We start from the raw sequence: 21,670 nt of genomic DNA, 5'->3' as shown, positions 1-21,670 counted from the left end.
TATATATATACACCACATCTTCTTTATCCATTCATCCATTGATGGACATTTGGGCTCTTTCCATACTTTGGCCATTGTTGATAGTGCTGCTATAAACATTGGGGTGCATGTGCCCATTCGAAACAGCATACCTGTATCCCTTGGATAAATACCTAGTGGTGCAATTGCTGGGTCGTAGGGTAGTTCTATTTTTAGTTTTTTGAGGAACATCCACACTGTTTTCCAGAGTGGCTGCACCAGCTTCCATTCACACCAACAATGCAAAAGAGATCCTCTTTCTCCACATCCTTGCCAACATCTATTGTTGCCTGAGTTGTTAATGTTAGCCATTCTGACAGGTGTAAGGTGGGTCTCATTGTGGTTTTGATTTGTATTTCCCTGATGAGTGATGCTGAGCATTTTTTCATGTGTCTGTTGGCCATCTGAATGTCTCCTTTGAAAAAGTGTCTATTCATGTCTTTTGCCCATTTCTTCACTGGATTATTTGTTTTTAGAGTTTTGAGTTTGATAAGTTCTTTATAGATTTTGGATACTAGCCCTTTATCTGATATATTGTTTGCAAATACCTTATCCCATTCCGTTGGTTGCCTTTTAGTTTTGCTGATTGTTTCCTTTGTTGTGCAGAAGTTTTTTATTTTGATGAGATCCCAGTAGTTCATTTTGCTTTTGTTTCATTGCCTCTGGAGACGTGTTTAGTAAGAAGTTGCATCAGTGAAAATCAAAGAGGTTTTTTCCAGCTTTCTCCTCAAGGATTTTGAAGGCTTCCTGTCTTACATTTAGGTCTTTCATCCATTTTGAGTTTACTTTTGTGTATGCTGTAAGAAAGTGGTCCAGGTTCATTCTTCTGCATGTCGCTGTCCAGTTTTCCCAGCACCACTTGCTGAAGAGACTGTCTTTATTCCATTGGATATTCTTTCCTGCTTTGTCAAAGATTAGTTGGCCATACGTTTGTGAGTCCATTTCTGGGTTCTCTATTCTGTACCATTGATCTGACTGTCTGTTCTTGTGCCAGTACCATACTGTCTTGATGATTACAGCTTTGTAGTATACCTTGAAGTCTGGCATTGTGATGCCTCCTGCTTTGGTTTTCTTTTTCAAGATTGCTTTGGCTATTCAGGGTCTTTTCTGGTTCCATACAAAATTTAGGATTATTTGTTCTAGCTCTGTGAAGAATGCTGGTGTTACTTTGATAGGGATTGCATTGAATATGTAGATTGCTTTGGGTAGTATCGACATCTTAACAATATTTGTTCTTCCTATCCAGGAGGATGGAAACTTTTTCCATTTTTTTGGCGTCTTCTTCAATTTCTTTCATAAGCTTTCTATAGTTTTCAGTGTATAGATTTTTCACCTCTTTGCTTAGATTTATTCCTAGGTATTTTATGGTTTTTTGTGCAACTGTAAATGGGATCAATTCCTTGATTTCTCTCTCTGTTGCTTCATTGTTGGTGTATAGGAATGCAACCGATTTCTGTGCATTGATTTTATATCCTGCCACTTTGCTGAATTCATGAATCAATTCTAGCAGTTTTTTGGTGGAATCTTTTAGGTTTTCCATATAGAGTATCATGTCATCTGCAAAGAGTGAAAGTTTGACCTCCTACTGACTGATTTGGATGCCTTTTATTTCTTTGTGTTGTCTGACTGCAGAGGCTAAGAATTCCAATACTATGTTGAATAACAGTGGCAAGAGTGGACATCCCTGTCTTGTTCCTGACCTTAGGAGGAAAGCTCTCAGTTTTTCCCCATTGAGGATGATATTAGCATTGGGTTGTTCATATATGGCTTTTATGATCTCGAGGTATGATCCTTCTATCCCTACTTTCTTGAGGGTTTTTGTCAAGAAAGGATGCTGTATTTTGTCAAATGCTTTCTCTGCATCTATTGAGAGGATCATGTGGTTCTTTTCCTTTTTTTATTGATGTGATGAATCACGTTAATTGTTTTGCAGATACTGAACCAGCCCTGAATCCCAGGTATAAATCCCACTTGGTCATGGTGAATAATTTTTTTACTGTATTGTTGGATCTGGTTGGCTAATATCTTGTTGAGGATTTTTGCCTCCATGTTCATCAGGGAAATTGGTCTATAGTTCTTCTTTTTAGTGGGGTCTCTGTCTGGTTTTGGAATCAAGGTAATGCTGGCTTCATAGAAAGAGTTTGGAAGTTTCCTTCCATTTCTATTTTTTTGGAACAGCTTCAAGAGAATATGTGTTCACTCTTCCTTAAATGTTTAGTAGAATTCCCCTGGAAAGCCATCTGGCTCTGGACTCTCGTTTTTTGGGAGATTTTTGATTACTAATTACATTTCCTTACTGGTTATGGGTCTGTTCAAACTTTCTATTTCTTCCTGTTTCAGTTTTAGTAGTGTGTATGTTTCTAGGAATTAGTCCGTTTCTTCCAGATTGCCCATTTTATTGGCATATAATTGCTCATAAAATTCTCTTATTTTTATTTTGGCTGTGTTGGTTGTGATCTCTCCTCTTTCATTCTTGATTTTATTTATCTGGGTCCTTTCCTTTTTCTTTTTGATCAAGCTGGCTAGTGCTTTATCAATTTTGTTAATTCCTGCAAAGAACCAACTTCTGGTTTCATTGATCTGTTCTACTGTTTTTTTGGTTTTGATAGCATTAATTTCTGCTCTAAACTTTATTATTTCCTGTCTTCTGCTGGTTTTGGGTTTTATTTGCTGTTCTTTTTCCAGCTCCTTAAGGCATAAGGTTAGGTTGTGTATCTGAGATCTTTCTTCCTTCTTTAGGAAGGCCTGGATTGCTATATACTTTCCTCTTATGACTCCCTTTGCTGCATCCCAGAGGTTTTGGGTTGTGGTGTTATCATTTTCATTGACTTCCATATACTTTTTAATTTCCTCTTTAACTGCTTGGTTAGCCCATTCATTCTTTAGTAGGATGTTCTTCAGTCTCCAAGTATTTGTTACCTTTCCAAATTTTTTCTTGTGGTTGATTTTGAGTTTCATAGTGTTGTGGTTTGAAAATATGCACAGTATGATCTCGATCTTTTTGTACTTATTTAGGGCTGATTTGTGTCCCAGTATATGGTCCATTCTGGAGAACATTCCATGTGCACTGGAGAAGAATGTATATTCCGCTGCTTTAGGATGAAATGTTCTGAATGTATCTGTTAAGTTCATCTGGTCCAGTATGGTCTCTCAAAGCCATTGTTTCCTTGTTGATTTTTTGATTAGATGATCTGTCCATTTCTGTGAGTGGGGTGTCGAAGTCTCCTACTATTATGGTATTACTATCGATGAGTTTCTTTATGTTTGTGATTAATTGATTTATATATTTGGGTGCTTCCACATTTGACGCATAAGTGTTTGCAATTGTTAGTCTTCTTGGTGGATAGACCCCTTGATTATGATATAATGCCCTTCTTCATCTCTTGATACAGTCTTTATTTTAAAGTCTAGATTGCCTGATATAAGTATGGCTACTCTGGCTTTCTTTTATTCACCATTAGCATGATGGTTCTTCATCCCCTTACTTTCAATCTGAAGGTGTCTTTAGGTCTAAAGTGGGTCTCTTATAAACAGCATATATATGGATCTTGTTTTCTTATCCATTCTGTTACCCTATATCTTTTGATTGGAGCATCGAGTCCATTGACGTTTAGAGTGAGTATGGAAAGATATGAATTTATTGCCATTATGTTGCTTGTAGAGTTGGAGTTTGTGGTGGTGTTCTCTGGTCCTAGTCTTTGTTGCTTTTGGTATGTATGTATGTATGTATGTATTTATATTTTCATCTTTTCTCCTCTCAGAGAGTCCCCCTTAACATTTCTTGCAGGGCTGGTTTAGTGGTCACAAACTCCTTTAATTTTTGTTTGGGAGACTTTTTATCTTTCCTTCCATTTTGAATGACAGCTTTGATGGATAAAGAATTCTTTGCTGCACATTTTTCTGATTCAGCACATTGAATATATCCTGCCTCTCCTTTCTGGCCTGCCAGGTTTCTGTGGATGGGTCTGCTGCAAACCTGATCTGTCTTCCCTTGTAGGTTAAGGACTTTTTTTCCCTTAAGTCCCTTAAGGACTTCCTTTCCCTTTTCTCTCCTTGCCTGAGTATTTTGTGAAATTGACTATGGTCAGTTTTTGTTGCATCCTATGAGAGTCCTCTGTGCCTCCTGGATTTTGATGTCTCTGTCTTTCCCCAGGTTAAGCAAGTTTTCCAGTATGATTTGCTCACATAACCCTTCTACCCCTTTTCCTCTCTTCCTCTTCTGGGACCCCTAGGATTCTGATGTTGTTCCTTTTTTAATGAGTCACTGATTTCTCTAATTCTTAAATCATGCTCTTTTGCCTTAATCTTCATCTTTTATTCTGCTTCATTAGTCTCCATAAGTTTGTCCTCTATATTGCTGATTCTCTGTTCTGCCTCATCCATCCTTGCCGCCGTTGCATCCATTTGAGATTGCAGCTCAGTTATAGCATTTTTTAAATTTCATTCTGACTAGTTTTTACTTTTTTTATCTCCGCAGAAAGGGATTCTAATCTATTTTCGACTCCAGCTAGTATTCTTATTATCGTGATTCTAAATTCTGGTTCAGACATCTTGCTTGTATCCGTGTTGGTTAAGTCCCTGGCTGTCATTTCTTCCTGCTCTTTCTTTTGGGGTGAAGTCCTTTGTTTCGTCATTTTGAAGGGAGAAAAGGAATTAATGAAGTAGAAAAAATTAAAATTAAAAAATTAAAATTAAAAAATATTAAAATTAGAAAGGTAAACACACACACACACAAAATCGAATAAATTTTGCTAGATCCTAGGTGTGTTTTGGTCTGGGTTTTCAAAGTGGCTTGATAGATTAGAGAAAAAAGGAGGAAAGAGGAAATTGTTTGAAAATTTGAAAAAATGATTACACTGAAGTAGACTAAAATGAAGTGATGGAAGTAAAATAGAATTTGAAAAAAATTTACACAAAAGTAAAGAATATGGTAGAAAAAACTAAAGAAAAATATTTTAATAAAAATTAAAAATAAAAACGAATTTTTCTCTTTCTATATTTAAGAAAAAGAAATGAAAAAGAGAAAAAAGAAAAAAAAATAAAATATTTTGAAAATTTGAAAAAATGAATACACTGAAGTAGACTAAAATAAAATGATGGAAGTAAAATAGAATTTGAAAAAATTTACACAAAAGTGAAAAAAATAGTAAAAAAATTAAAGAAAAATATTTTAAATAAAAATTGAAAAAAATATGAATGTTTTCTCTTTCTGTATTCAAGAAAAAGAAATGAAAAAGAGAAAAAAAAGAAAGAAAATTGAATAGATGGACATGTTAGCAGACTGAAATATGACTGAAATTACTTCATTTTCCCCTAGATGTCAGACTATGAAGGACTTTATAGTCCATATAAGCAGGCGGTGAGACTTCTGTTCTTGAAGAGTGCGGTTGGCCCAGTTGGGTGGGGCTTAGTGTAAAGTTTCCATTCTCCACTAGATGGCGCTGCTAGACTGCTGGGGTGGATTGTTGTGGGGGTTGTAGGTGCATATGCGCATGCACAGAAGCAGTGAAAATGGTGTCACCTGGCTACCCAGTCTCTAGTATCAGAACTCTGTTCTCCCTGATCAGCAATCATGCACCCTCCCTTTGTCTTCAGCTTTCCTCCACTCCCTGCTTTTACACTGTCTGTGACCAAGTCCCAGGTAGTACCTCTCTCCTGAGTTTTGTCTCAGATGCAGCTGTTTTCCCCAGCCCCTTACTTCTGAGGGACTGCGGCTTTGACCCATTCCACCCCTCTGCAGAGGGTTTTACTAAGCAATTGCCGAATGCCAGCAGCACCCAGGAATGTTCACGGGACCGTGCTGCTGCCAATGCCCAGAGACTGCGGCCAGGTGCCAGCCCACCCCAGAAAAGTTTGTGAGATAGTGTAGCAGCAGTGTTTCAGAGATTATGGAAAATCACAACACACATCTGGCACCAGCCTTCACCCTTAATGACCTTCTTCCAGCACCAGCAAGTGTGGCCATTCTCTGGGGTCTGCTGGGCCCAGGTGGCCTCACAGCCTCTACCAAATGTCCTTCCAGCAGTGGAACCACTTCTCCCTGTGTGGTCCAAGAACCTCCTGGAGCCCACTCTGCTCCTGGGAATTTACCCTTCCCACCAGAGCACCACCAGGTATTGAGCTGCAGAGTTGCAGACTCTGTGCTCCCTCTGTTTACAGTCTTAATGGAATTTAAACCCTCTCCTTTCTCTTTTATCCTTTCTCCCTTTTTAGTTCAGTCCCTGTGGCTGTTTCCAATTTTCCACTTTCTCTCTCCAGCTGCTTTTGGGGGGGGGGGTGTTCTCCCATATTTTCCCTCCATCTCTGTCCTCTCTCTGCCCGCAAAAGCAGCTCCCTGCCCTCTGTGGCTTCTCTCTCCCCAAGTTCACCTCTCTGCGCTGTGTACCTGCTGAATTCTGTGGTTCAGGTTGTGCAGATTGTTGTGTTAATCCTCAGATCAGCTTTCTAGGTGTGCAGGATGGTTTAGTGTTGGTCTGGCTGTATTTCTTGGACACGAGACACACAAAAAACTTCCATGCTGTTCTGCCATCTTGGCTTCCTCCTCTCTTCTTTTTTTAATGTAGGTACATTTTGCTATAAACTCCCCTCTTAGAACTGCTTTTGCTGCATCCCATTAGTTGTTTTTCATTTGTCTCAAGATTATTTTTATTTCTTCTTTGACCCATTAGTTGTTCAGTTGTTGTTCAGTTGAAACATATTGTTCAATTTCCACATATTTATGAATTTTTCAGCTTTCCTCCAATATTGATTTCTAGTTTGTGGTCAGAAAAGACACTTGATATGATTTTAGTGTTCTTAAATTTGTTAAGAACTGTTTTATGAAAGCCTAACAAATGATCTCTCATAGAGAATGTTCCATGTATACTTGAGAAAAATATGTATTCTGGTGCTTGTTGGGTAGAATATTTTGTATATGTCTGTTAGGTATATTTGGTCTAAAGTATAGTTTAAGTCCATTATTTATTTAAAAAAATTTTTTTTACATTTTATTTATTTTGAGAGAGATACAGACAGAGAACAAATGGGGGAGGGGCAGAGAGAGGGAGACACAGAATCAGAAGCAGGCTGCAGGCTCCAGTCTTCAAGCTGTCAGCACAGAGCCCGACATGGGGCTCAAACTCACAAACTGTTAGATCATGACCTGAACCTAAGTTGGACACTCAACTGACTGAGCCACTCAGGTGCCACTCAAGTCCATTATTTCTTTATTGATTTTCTATCTGGATAATCTATCCACTGTTGAAATGGGGTATTGATGTCCCCCACTATTGTTGCACTGCTGTCTATTTCTGCCTTCAGATTTGTTAATAATTGTTGAATATGTTTATGTGCTCTAATATTGGGTGCATATATATTTAAACTGTTATAGCCTCTTGATGAACTGACTCCTTTATCATTATACAATAACCTTGTTTGTCTCTTGTTAGAGGTTTTGACTTAAAGTCAATTTTATTTGATATAGGCATAGCTACCCTTGCTTTCTTTTGGTTTCCACTTGCATGGAATACCTTTTTCAATCCCTTCACTTTCAGTCTATATGTGTCCTTAAAGCTTATGTGAGTCTCTTGCAGGCAGAAAATAGTTGAATTTTTAAATGCATTCAGCCATTTATGTCTTTTAGTTGAAGAATTTAAACCATTTACATTTAGAGTAATTATTGATAGGTAAAGACTTCCAGTTGAAATTTTGTTGTTTTCTGATTGTTTTATAGTTCTTTTGTTTCTTTCTTCCTCCCTTACTGTCTTTCTTTATGAATTGATTACTTTTGTAGTGTTAGCCTTAATTCTTTTGTCTTTATCTTTTGTATTTATTATAGGTTTTGCTTTGTGATTGCCATGAGACTTTCATAATACATCTAAGAGTTATAACAATCTATATTAAGCTGATAATAATTTAACTTCAATTGCTTAACCAAGTTCTACACATTTACTTTCCAGAGATAAAGGTAGAGAGAGATGATGATGAGTTGATGAGGGGACAAGGGGCAGCCCTCTTACTCTACCTTTTGTGGGCTAGTCTTCTAGCCCACAATTTCTATTTTTCTCAGTTACTGCACTCAACGTATGTTGTTACCCAGAAACACAAACACAAATGCAAATCCCAATATAAGAAACTTGAATTTTAAAAACAACTACTTTTATTTTCTTTACATTTAAAGACCCAGGGGATTTATATAGTTTGTCATGCAGCCAGCTTTCCAAAAAGCCACTTCAGATATTTGTCTATCTCTTTAAAAATTCTCACTTTAAGCATCGATAACATTTCTCCTTTCACCCAGTCCCTTTACTGTCTTTATGCTTCCTTTTAAGCTCTGCCCCCTCCACTTTGCCACTCTGCTTGATATCTTACCTCCTATACTCAGCCCTGGCTGTGGAATCTTGTCTACCTTACCAAAGATCTTCCCTAATAGGAAACAGCCTTTTGAAATTCTGGAAAAAAATTCTTTACTTCATGAAACACATAACTATTAGTTTAGAATCTAACTTAACTGCTAGATTAGAAGCTCCATGTGAACTAGCATTTTGTTTACTCATTATTCTATATCCATCATCTAACATAGTATAGAGCACATAGTTAAATCCAATTAATATTTGTTAAATAAATGAATGTTTAGACTTTCCTAGTGTGCAGTGGAAGAAGAGCTATGGAAGGATCATGGCCAGGATAGAATAGGAAAAAAGGGGCAAAGGCAAGGGAAAGGCAAGGGGCTGAGAATACAGTATTGGAAAACCTAAATAGTATCCTTTAGTCAAGCTGGAGAACCTCTATTTTCTGACCCATCCCCTTCTCATATTCCTGGAGATCCATTCATCAATTGGACTGTGAACATAGCAAGACAAAGAAATCTTCCAGATTCTCAAACATAAGTAGCTTTTCCCTGCTAGGTTCCACTCAATCTTTCACTGATTACTACTGCTGTTGTCTGTCAACATCTTCCTGTGGAAAAAAGTATTTACAGATCCTGATAGGGATTTTCCATCTGAAATCATAAGAATTAAATTTTTTTTAATGTTTCTTTATTTTTGAGAGAGAGAGAGAGAGAGAGAGAGAATGAGCAGGGGAGGGGCAGAGGGAGAGGAAGACAAAATCCAAAGCAGGCTCCAGGCTCTGAGCTGTCAGCACAGAACCCAACACAGGGCTCAAACTCATGAACCACAAGATCACGACTTGAGCTGAAGTCAGACACTTAACTTACTGAGCCACCCAGGAGCCCCTGAAATCATAAGAATTAAAAGGGCTTTGTCTATTTTCTTTTTTCCCCAGATAAATGTTTGTTTTATTGAATAACTGATCTGTGTAACTGCTGAGACCACTATGTAGAGACAAAAGAGAATGAGTTTTATTTCTTGGTCTCTTCCTCCTTCGACAGAGTCTTGATGATTTCCTCCTCGGCCTGGAGCTGCTCCTCACTGTGCTTCCATGCTTCCTAGGTATTAGATAGGCAGGCCTCAGCCTGGTCAGCCAGAAGCTTCTTGTGAGCCTTGTCTGCCTTCAGCTTGTGGATGTGTTCCATGAGAATCTGCTTGTTTGTGAACACATTACCCTTCATTTTCAAGTACAGACTGTGATACACGTGACAGTCAATCTTCTTAGATTCACAGTATCTTTCAAGCAGCTTTCAATTAGATTGAGTTTACTCAATCTATACTTAGATTCACAGTATCTTTCAATGCAGAATTCTCATCCTCTTCATCAGGTTACCTTCTCAGGCATTGGAGCCTGGGCAGTACCTTTTCTCTAACCAATGTGCATATGCCTGCCTTTCTGGTGGGCCAAAGCATTTTTCTTGCACCAAGCCCAGGAATGGGCAGTCACAGTCTTCCAGATGATCAGCCCATCTTGGATCAGTTTCTGGATCTGCTGACAGGAGTTGGCATTGGCGATTTCATTGGTTTCATTGGGGTCCAACCAGACCTCCATTTTGTCACAGCAGAAGACACTGAAAGCAAGCCTCTTCTGAAGTCTGAGCATGCTCGTGGCTGCAGCCACAGTGGCAAACAGAAAGCAAAAGGGCTTTGTATTTCAAGAGAGCCCTTTAGACAGAAAGAGGGCAGATGTTCAAGGCATTTGTGTGTCAAAACGAGTACTCATGGCTTTGTCCTTATTGAGGTCTTTTGAATCTAAGTGCATGGAGAAGGGATTCTGGGTTTTTCTTGTTGGAAAACATATATGGAAATAATTGGTGATATTCAATGCCATCTAAGTGTCAGAAAGAAAAAAAATGAAAAATATTCCATGTATGGAATTCTGTTTTCTAGAAGGCATGGTTTGGTTTTATTTTTTGTTTTTATCTGTTACAAGAAAAGAAGATACATTTTTCTGTGCTTTGACATTTAGTTTGACAAATACAATAATCAGAATTTGGTTTTCAGTCAATTCAGCTTAATTTGTATCTTAAAAGTCAAAATTGGCTTAGAAAAAGTCATCATTCTCAACATATCCTCAAATAATAAACACAAACATATGGGGAAGCCACCAATAATTTCTTTTTTCAAAATCTTACCCCTTCATTACTACCAGTACCAGTAAGAAATAGAACAAATGACCTAACAGAGAACACAATTTTATAGAGTTGTATCCAGTTTGCGTGGTGAGAAGGGGTAGTTTCCCTGCATTCCCAACTATATACATTCCAGAATTAATTAGTAATAATAGAAGTATTCTCCTGAAAATAACACATATCTTTTAACCAACTTTTCTATGTGAGAAACATGTCTTTCTCTTTCACAATCAGAGCACAAAGTCTTAATACTCAAGCAGTGTCTATTATTATGCTCAAAATAAACCTCATTTAATTTAATGAATATTAAAAAACACTTCTACCTAAATGGGATTAATATGATGTGATATAAGAGGAAGAAAAAGGGGAAAAACTATGGAATATAGGAAGAAATGTACAGCCTGTCAGTTTAACACGTACAGAGAAATAATGGGTTATGTTTGAACCATTGAAGGAATTTGGCAGTTAAATATCTATAGAATATATTAACAGACTAGTCCATGTGATACCTGACCCCAATTCTTCTCAGACATCCTAATACCTCACACAAGCTCTCAGATATTCAAGCATATTCTCTAAATCTTAACTAGCCTCACATATTAGTGGAAGGAAGCACCTGCCTGACTATATGGGGAAAATATTAAGTTAGGGTATATGACATTGCATCATTGCCTACTCCCCCTCATACATGAGTTTGCATTAGGATCAGCCTGTTGTGACATGAAACACTTGGCTGTAATGCATAATAGTGAAAAGACTAAATGTTTCCCAAGTGAAGTTCACATAGCATGACTGTTATTACAAAGCCTAAGCAAATAACTTTGGTAAGTAATATGTCTATGGAATAAATAACTATTGGAAAAACATTTCTGGGTTTATTAACTGAGCTAATGGAGTAATATATTATGGCACCTCAGGAATCTAAATTTATTTTAAAACTATATACTGCAGATGGCTAAATGGTGGCCACAAAAAAAGATATGTCTATGTCCCAAACCCTAGAAGCTATGATATTAACTTTTTTGGAAAAAGGGTCTTTGCAAATGTAATTAAGGATCTTGAGAAGATACTTTTAGATTATGCAGGTGGGTCTTAAATCCAATAACAAGTGTACTTATAAGAGACACAAAGAGAAGAAATAAATACATAGAGGAAAAGACAATCTGAAGACAGAATCAGTGATGCAGCCACAGTCTAAGAATGCAGACAGCCACCAGAATTTGGAAGAGGCAAGGAACAATTCTCTCCTAGACACCCAGAGAAAGCAGAGCCCTGACAGTGTTTGAACTTATGGTCTGAAGAACTGTAAGAGAATAAATTTCTGTTGTTTTAAACTACCCAGCTTGTGGTGATTTGCTATGGCAGCCCCAGGAAACTCATACAGCCATCTAGATTACTGTGTATTTTAAACTCGTATGGAGAGTGAATTCCAGCTATAGAGAAAACTGCTGGACATGTCCTCAGGATATATGACTTCTTATAATTCAGGTTCCACCCAGAACTAAACGTGTGACCTTGAACAAGAACATTAGCCTTCCTGTTACTCAATTTCTTTATGTGCAGTTGGTCTAGATGATCTTAAAGCTGCCTTCCAAATCTAAATTCTACATTTCTGTTAATAACTGACAGTAGAAAACTGAATAAGGAGAAACACAGCCAGCATTTTGTAAACAGTCTCACACATACACACCAGATCTCAAATACACATACATATACACACACACATTCTTATAAACACGCTTTTGAATTTGTGTTATAAGGAGAGAGGGAGAAAAAAACAAGATTAGCTATAATTGCTCTCATTTATATGCCAAATGTTGTTTTATGTAATCCTTATGATAAACTTGCTGTTGTAGCAGTCTGGGTCCAATCAGGAGATAGAAACAGCACAGTGGTTTAAACAGGGGAAGTTAATATAAAGGATAATTAAACTAAGATAAAAGAGTAACTGTAAGATCAGAAGAAACTCTGTATAGTATTCCAAAGCTGAGGGAGAGTACCCAAGGAAGGACAAACTTGAAGGAGGATTGGACCTTGTTGGAGAAGATGTGGTTTAGTCACAGGACAGCAGAACAGTTTGCTAATTTGGCCAGCTGGAGTAGGTCTGGAGTTGCCAGGCAAACAGCAGACCATCTTCCAGAGTGCTGGCAGAAAGCAGGCTCTCAGCAACTGGCCAGGGTGTGCAATGGGAGTCTGGTGCCGGCTAGGGCAGAGGTCTTCAGGGTGTGAGGGATGCAGGAGATCTGAAGGAACACTACCTATTATGTATTGCTCTGCCCTTGGTGGCTGCATACAGGCTGCATAAAGCTCTGGGTTCCATGTTGAGAGGCCTGCAGAAAGGATTTCATCATGCAGAGCTGCAAAATCAGAGAAATGGATTTCTGGGTCTGTGACTGGGGCAGGCTCCACCAGATGTCCTCACACTCACAATGCAGATCTGCCCAGCCCACACTAGAAATCCTAAGAAACCATCTTCCTCCTCGGTGTCCTTCTAGTACCCTCTGTCAAGAAAATTTAACATTGGCCCCAATTTAATGCTAAAAAAAAAAAAAGAATTCCTTTATCACAGAGCATGTATTAAAGGATGCATATAGAACTGAGAAACAATAAATTGATAACTGACACACTCGAAGAATATAATCACACATGGGGACACCAATGTTCAGAGAGGTGAATACAGTCACTAAACCGCAGAGCTAGAAATTATATCCAGAGCCATAAATGGTTGATAATTCCTGAAACTATGCTCTAACCACACCCCAAGATGAAAGTGTGATGAAAATTTCCCACTTAAAGTATTTTATACTTAATTGTACTTCTTGTGATCATATGGTAAAACTTCATCTGATGAGAATTTTGCTGCACCCATTTTGTTAAGAAAAAGAAATCACAAGATCACTCACCCCTATCCTATGCTTTCTACCCTTCCCTTCACCCTCAGGCTGGGATAAATGTCTCCTTCCTTTGTGAAATGCCACCCTCTTCTTGGCAAAGACATCTTGGATTTCTTCATAACAAGCATCGCACTCTAAATTATAATTATCTGCTACCTATGTGTCCCTTACCCTAAAGCTCCAACCTTCCCAATTGTGGAGACGGAGACTTACTCATTCATCTTTGTAGCTAGGCCTGTGTCCTGGCTCATACGAGATTTTTAATGTAAGAGAATTGACCTGAATGAAAGAGAACAGATCCATATCAGGGATTCACTCAAATAAGTCATTTCTAGGATATAATTCAGGGTCAAAGACTGCTGATCAAGCGGCTGAAGGACACACACCAGTCATTCCCGTGGGACACTTCATGGCATGGTATATAAGGTCTACCATGTGCAAAGGATCAGAGGTGAATTTCCAAAGCTATGACCTGGAAGGAGGCCCAACATACCTGAAAAGACTACTCTAAACAGGAACAGTAATCAAGGGCAAGATGGCAAGCGACAAAAGAAATAAAACTGGGAGTATGTAGTTGAAAGACGTAAAGTCTGGAAACACAAGGAGAGCTAATACAGAAGAATGTTGTGAGCAGGTTAGAGGGAATAGCCCAGCATGACCCACCTCTGGCACCTTTGCAACACCCTCTCAGGGTATGTTTATGGAGTTGAACTGAATTGATTTAAAAGGTCTGGAATGACACATTCAGCACATCCTCCAATATTATAACAATCTGCTTGACTCACTGCCTCTGAAGAGCCTCACATTGGTGTCTAAAGTCATTTACACATTCAGATTTGAGCCTACTCAAAACTGAGCAGGTCAGCTCCACAGCCTTAGGCAAAGTTCTGGGTGAAATCCTCAGCCTTACAGTAAGTATCTCTTTACCCAAGTAGCTTCCTAATATTACTAGGAATTTTTACTCTTTTTTAAAATTGAGATATAATTAACATACAAGTTTCAGGTGTCATATTGGTTTTAGATGTCCAACAATATTATTTGGTGTATCTATATTTTGCTAAATGATCACCACAATGTTTAAGTCATCACCATACATCATACACACAAATACCATACATACATCACCATACATACATCATTGCAATTTTTTTCTTGTGATGAGACCTTTTAAAATTTACTCTCAGCAACTTTTAAATATATAATACAGTACTCTTTTTTAAAAGTTTGTTTGTTTGAGGGGGGTGGTGAAGGGCAGAGAGAGAGAGAGAATCTCATGCAGGCTCTGCACTGTCAGTGCAGAGCTGAATGTGGGGCTCGAACCCATGAACCATGAGATCATGACCTGAGCTGAAGTCGGATGCTTAACCAACTGAGCCACCCAGATGCCCCCAATATACTACAGTACTCTTAACTATAGTCACTGGGCTACACAGTATATCCTCAGGACTTATGTAGGTCATAACCAGAATTTTGTACCTTTGACCCCCTTCATCCATTTCACACCCCATCCCCCATCTCTGGCAACCACCAAGCTGTTCTTTGTATCTATGAATTCCAGGGTTTTTTTGTTTGTTTCCACATATAAGTTAAATCATACAATTTTTGTCTTTCTCAAGCTGACTTGTTTCCCTTAGCACAATGCCTCTCAAGATCCACCCACATTGTTGCAGATTGCAAGATTCCATTATTTATTTTAAAGCTGAATAATTTTCCATGTGTATATATGTGTGTGTGTGTGTGTGTATGTGTGTACACACACATACACACACACACACACACATATATACACACACCATTTCTTCTTTGTATACACACACACACACACACACCTTTTCTTCTTTGACCATTCATCCACTGATAGACACTTAGTTAGCTGCCATGTCTTGGCATTATAAATAATGCAGCAATAAACATGGGGGTACATACATCTTTTTGAGTTAGAGTTTTTGTTTCCTTCAACTAAATACCCAGAAATGAAATTACTAGATCTTATGGTAGTTATTTTTAATTTTTTGAAGAACCTCCATGTTTTCCATAGTGGCTGCACCAATTTACATTCAAACCAACAATGCATGAGGGTTCCCATTTTTCCAATCTTTTTGATAACAGCCATTCTGACAGGTGTGGGGTTTTGATTCACCCATTGTGGTTTTGATTCACATTCCCCTGATGTTGAGCACCTTTTCATATATCCATTGGCCAGGTGCATATCTTCTTTGGAAAAGTCTATCCAGACCCCATGGCCATTTTTAATCGGATTTTTTTCTATTGAGTTGTAGGAGTTCTTTATATTTTTTGGATATTAACTCTTTGTTTTTTATCTAGGTGCCCTCCTCTCATTCTCCCAGTTCCTTGAAGAAAAAGGACCTTGCCTGTCCCTCTCTCCTCCATTTTCCTTAGAGACTAAAGTTCTAATTCCCACGTGTCTACCCATATGACTTACACCTATACCTTCCAAAGATTACACTCTTCCTGGATCTAGAACACTCCTCAATTTACTGCCAAATCTCTTCTTTACTTGCAAATCACCTATTGCATTCTGTTGGATTCCTGGTTGTCAAATCCCCACTAGCCAGGACCTTCCTGCTGGGACTTTCCCTTAACTATATGCCACGCTTCATGCGAGAATATATTTGTGTTCAGTTTTCTAAAGGCTAAATATCTTTTATCCAATCAGTGTATTGACAATTGAGTTCTCGTTAAACTATACTGGCCACATCTTTGTAGAACAAAGTGATTACTGATGTTCAAGATACTACTGAAATACTGAACTACTACTAGAATCATAGATATATGAGAAATACTATATTACACTGAATTTTCTTTATTTACCAGGTAAAGAAATAAAATACTAGGAAGATTTTCAACATAAGGCATAACACAAGATATATCAAATTAATATTAATTTAACCAAGAATCCAACTAATCGTAAGATCTATTATACTCAAATTTTTATTGTCAGTTATCAGTTATAACACCATTCAAAACAAAGTGCATACATGTTTGCATGTATATAAACATACATATCACCACTGTTTTGGTCCCAAATGCAGTTGATAGTTGTGTTTTGTGGGGCACCTGGGTGGCTCAGTTGGTTAAGCATCTGACTTCAGCTCAGGTCATGATCTCCAGATCATGAGTTCAAGCCCTGTGTTGGGCTCTGTGCTGACAGCTCAGAGCCTGGAGCCTGCTTCCAATTCTGTGTCTTCCTCTCTCTCTGCCCCTCCCCCCACTGGGACTCTGTCTCTCTCTCTCTCTGTCTCTGTCTCTCTCTCAAATTAAATAAACATTAAAAAAATTAAAAAAGTAATTGTGTTTTGTTTGTTTATTTGTTTTGTTTGGCTCATTCCTCCTTACAAAAATTTGATTTGTAGTACAACAGAATTTTGCGACATTGATTTTTGCGATGAAGTAACATAATGAGGATCTAGAAGACATCCACATTCTGCTCACAGGGCTTACAAGACATCTAAATGATCCCAGATTCACTTTTGAGCACAATGAAGTTTCTCATAATTTACTATAGGCTCCATAAATTTTCAAATTTTTATTTTATTTTTTGGCAGATCTAAAATCTGAATAACTGGACTTCTGCTTCCAACCAAGACAGGTAACCAGGACCAGATTTACTCTCCATCTTTGGTCAACTAGAAGACCAGTCTAACTATATGGACCAACAGCTTTTAGACATTGAACAACAGATAGCACAAGAAAGTGATCTCTGAGAGATAGGAAAGGAATAAGGTGAGCCATGGGATTTCTCCAGCTCACTGCCAGCACAGCATGTCCAGGCCACAGTGCAGGGAGTCTGAAAACCTTCCTGAGCTAGGAGACAGAGGTAAGAAATTGCAAAGACACAGTGGGTAGAGTTTGCAGGGCAAAATACTGGACAGGAAAAAGTTGCACAAAGAGAGAAGCACTGCAGAGAGGGAGGGGAGAAGGAAAAGGGAAAGAGGGAGAGGTGGGAGGGAAGGAGGGAGAGAGTAAGAGAGAGAGAGAGATGTGGAAATTGGCTAAGGGTTTCCCTTGACTTTTCAGCTGTGTGCTGATGAGCACTTATGTGTAAGGAGACCACCTGAAGCAGAAAGAAAGCCACCAGAAAAGATCAGGGAGAACCATCTTCAGAGATCACACAGAGCTGAAAATAGTTCATATTCCCGCCAGCCAGAATAGAAAAAAAAAACTCATAATGCAAAACGCATTATGTAGGGTATTCAGAAAAGTATTTCTTCAGCAGTGGGGAATATTCAGCCCTACGTTTAAAGGCTTCTCTGATCTCACTTAACTAAGCTTAAAAGGAACATCTTAAAAGATTAAACTCTTTCCAAGTAACTTAACTGCAACCCAAAGTAAAGCTCAAGAATATTTAAAAGAAAACAAAAATATCAGCCCTCAACAACATAAAATTCATGTCTGGCATCCTATCGAAATTAAAGATATTCAAAGAAGTGGGAAAATATGACCCATAATGAAGGAAAAAAATCAATCAGTAGAAACAGCCTCCAAAATGTCATAGATGAAAGAACTTGTAGAAAACAGACATTAAAGCAGTTATTTTAACTATATTCCATATGGTCAAAATCTGAATAAGTTAATTACTCTTGGCAATAACACTGCTCATTGAGTTTTAAGGTTTGGCCATATATATACACCAAAAGCATGCTTATTTTATTGTTATTATTACAGAAAATTTCAGAGACTGTAGCACCTAAACAGAAGGAGTGTATATGTCATTTTCTTTTTTTTTAATAAGAATATGTTTTTCTGAATTGGGTTGACTAGGAAGTTAGTAAACTATTTCTGTCTACTGCACGGGAAAGAAAAATTATATTGCTGCTTGGACTAATTTATCTACTTATTTTATTGATTTACGGAACTACCAATGTTAAAGCACATTTGAATCTTTGAGAAAAATTAAAAGCATGAATCATCCAAAAAGACCATCAGTGTAGTGGGATTTCATTAAAAGCCAAGGTTTGAGTATTTAAGAAAAGAGAAAGTCAGATGTCAGAGCATACTGTCATACTTAGCAGATAAGAAACATGTTTGAGGTTATGGTATGTGTTCATAAAAAGATGGCATAGCTTGAATTATAGCCAGCTCAAATGAACCCTAAGGTGAGTATGATGCATGTTTAAGCAAAAATTACATCCACTCCAGATAGAGGGTATTATTCACTTGCTTTCCTGGTTTACAAAATAATCCCCTCCCAGCTGGCCAAATTACCCAAACCTCTTAAAGTGCCCACAAATGGGGCCCAGCCTAGTTCCTTCAGCTAAACCAGAAAGAGCTTGAGGGGAAAATGGGTGGTGTTGGGGTGAGGGCAATCTATGCTATTCATCTTTTTACATATCCAAAAATGCAGGGACAGATAAGACAATGGTGATTTTTTATTGTTGACTTGTCCTCACATGCATCCCCTTCTCCCCATTGATTTCATGAGCTCATCCCAAATCACTCAGAGAACTATAATGAGCTCTGTCACCTTAAGGCAAGTCAGAATTCGTGTTTCTTCTAATTAAGACTCTGAAATATGTGTCCTGATTCTCTTACAGAAGTAGCCCAGACTCAGTAGACAATCTCTCTAGGTACCAAACCTGACTCCATTATTCACTGGCTGTGTGACCTTAGGCACTGAGCTTCAGCTTCCTCATCTGTAGAATGGAGATGAGAACAGTAGTACCTACTTCACGGGTTTTTGACTAAGAATGAAATGAGATAACTTATGCAGGACACCTCGCATTCTAAGGACTTTATAAATGGTAGCATTTTTTACCCATTCAAACATATTTACTGGTATTTCATAACAGGAACACTCCCCCCACCAATAGGACTACTTCTTATTATAGCCTACTCTTCAACAACACACACACACACACACACACACACACACACACACACTTTTCTCATTTCCATCTGCTTTTTCTCATATTTTTCCTTTTCTAAAATGTCTCATGTGTCATCACTTGGTTAACCTACACATTTGTTAAATCATTATGGGTCCCACCCGAATCATTAAATTTTAACTGCTCTAATCCTTGTTATAATTAATTAAGTGACGTACCAAAAAAAAAAGAATTAAGAAATGAAAATATAAGGCATACAGGGGTGGCCCCGGCTGGGAGGCAAGTGAAGGTGTTCTGCAGAGTACTTTCCCAACCTGCCCAGGCATGCCCAACTCTGTAAGGCAAAAACTTCAATGGGAGCCTTCCCCCTAAAGCCTCATGGTGAAACAGCTGTTTGACACATTCAGAAGGAAGGATGTCAGCTCTACATAGGAACACGATGTGAATGGAAGAGACCTGTCATTATACAAACAGTAAGGCACTCTGAACAGACACAAAAAACAACTCTCATCTCAAAAAACCCAACACTTGTGTCACAGTATTAGAAGTTAGATCCTAGCAAATGGCGTTTGCTGAATGAAACCTTCAAGCCAGACAATGATCTCTTTGGACCTATTACCTTGCATTTGCAATCAGACTGGATCATCTCCCATTTGAGGCTCCCCAAGACTTCAAGCAATTTTTCAGTGCTCCTTTCAGAAAGGCACTCTCTCTAGAGAAATACAGTATTTATATACAGTGCATTGGATCTCTAGGAAACACCAGAATTATCAGTGAAGAATATATTAAATGGCTCAAGGGCTACTGTGAAGCATCCTTCCATGGCTTGACAGTAAAACTCCTAGAACCAGTTCCTGTCTCTGTAAGGAGGAGCTCTTTTAGAGTCAATGATAACACACAGAACCTACAAATTCATTCAGGGCACATCCCAAAGTTCTTAAAAGAAGAGAAAACCTGGAGATGTCTTCTGTATTGTGGGAATAACAATGATTGATCTTTACCCAAGAGATTCCTGGAATTTTGCCTTTGGGTAGGCCTCTTTGACAGATGGTATGGGGATATTCAGCTTTGCCAGGTATGGCAGTGATTTATATAACTCATGCTATGAAGACAAAGTGAACAAGCCACAGAAAATATCTTCAAGTGACTATTTAGTTTTTGATAACAGTTGTACTCCAGAAGTAACTAGTGTTTCGCTGCATCAGTCCCAGAAGACTTTCACCCGTGATATTGGACACGCATTTGGATTTTGACACTGCCAGTGGCTCGCATGACTATTGCAAGGCTGCAACCATTTGGAAGGAGCTGACTGGCGCTCCCTCAACCTTTGCGTTTATCTCACTATGCAAGTTGCAGTGTACAAAGCACTGGGGAGGTGGATTGATGATGAACCTGCTGACAGCCCTGTAGTTAGTATGAAACACAGTTGCGAGGATAATGGGAATTTACCAAAACCTGTGGATGCCTTTGGGAATGGAAAGAGTGGACAACAAAATGCCTTGCTGTTGTCCAAAAATAATGACCTTCATATACGAGTAATTAAAATAAATACTTGCACATTAAAAAAAAGAAATGAAAATATAGTACATTCAGGTTTTTCTCTTCTGCTTCAGAAGTTTGCAAAAGAGGAATAGTAACTTTCTTATCGTATTTTGGTTTTTATCATTAATACTCTTTACTTACCCAGAGATGCATGTTTAAGCAGTTCTTTCATTGCCTGGCCCTAGAAGTACATGTAAAAGCTATAATTAGTAAGCAGTTAGCTACCAAACAAAACAAAACAAAACAAAAACAAAAAACTCTGATTTTAGATATGAGGTAAAGACAAAATTATCCCTTGAAATCTAACAAAAAAATCAACAGATGATGAATGATGTCAACACTACAGTAGTAACTTACAATGGGACAGGTTTTATAATTTTTTCTTTGTCGAGAAACAAAGGAACCCCCTCCTCCCCATATCCAATTAAGAAGACCACAGTGTTTAGGGGCACCTGGGTGGCTCGGTCGGTTAAGCGGCTCAGGTCGGGGTTCAAGCCCCACATGGGGTTCTGCGCTCATGACAGGGAGCCTGCTTCAGATCCTTTGTCTCCCTTCCTCTGCCCCACCTCCCCCTTCCCTCTCAAAAATTAATAAATGTTAAAAAAAGAAGAAGAAGAACAGTGTTTCTTTAATACAACATAACATACAAAATTTGAATCTGGTGTTAGGGAAAGCTGTTGCTAAGTCAATCAATGTATCTTATTGTATATTGTAATATCCTAGTCAGAGATAAGACATGTTAAAATAAGTCCATTATATTACACAATTCTAAAACTAGGAAATCATGAAGCAATAAATTATCAAATTTTATTCAGTTGTCTCCAGAAAGATACTTTTCTCATCCTTATGGGATGATATATGTCATTGAG

The 21,670-nt window shown here is 38.2% G+C and overlaps 2 pseudogenes; one reads left to right on the top strand and one right to left on the bottom strand.

Annotated features, from left to right (window-relative positions):
* Positions 1-9,066: 9,066 nt before the first annotated feature.
* Positions 9,067-10,005, bottom strand: LOC125938628 (60S ribosomal protein L19-like; annotated as a pseudogene).
* Positions 10,006-19,631: 9,626 nt separating this feature from the next.
* LOC125938626 (archaemetzincin-2-like) lies at positions 19,632-21,405 on the top strand (annotated as a pseudogene).
* The last annotated feature ends 265 nt before the right edge of the window (positions 21,406-21,670 follow it).

This window comes from Panthera uncia (assembly GCF_023721935.1).
Source record: "Panthera uncia isolate 11264 chromosome B2 unlocalized genomic scaffold, Puncia_PCG_1.0 HiC_scaffold_24, whole genome shotgun sequence".
Taxonomy (NCBI): domain Eukaryota; kingdom Metazoa; phylum Chordata; class Mammalia; order Carnivora; family Felidae; genus Panthera; species Panthera uncia.
This window is presented reverse-complemented; position numbering and strand designations above follow the sequence as displayed.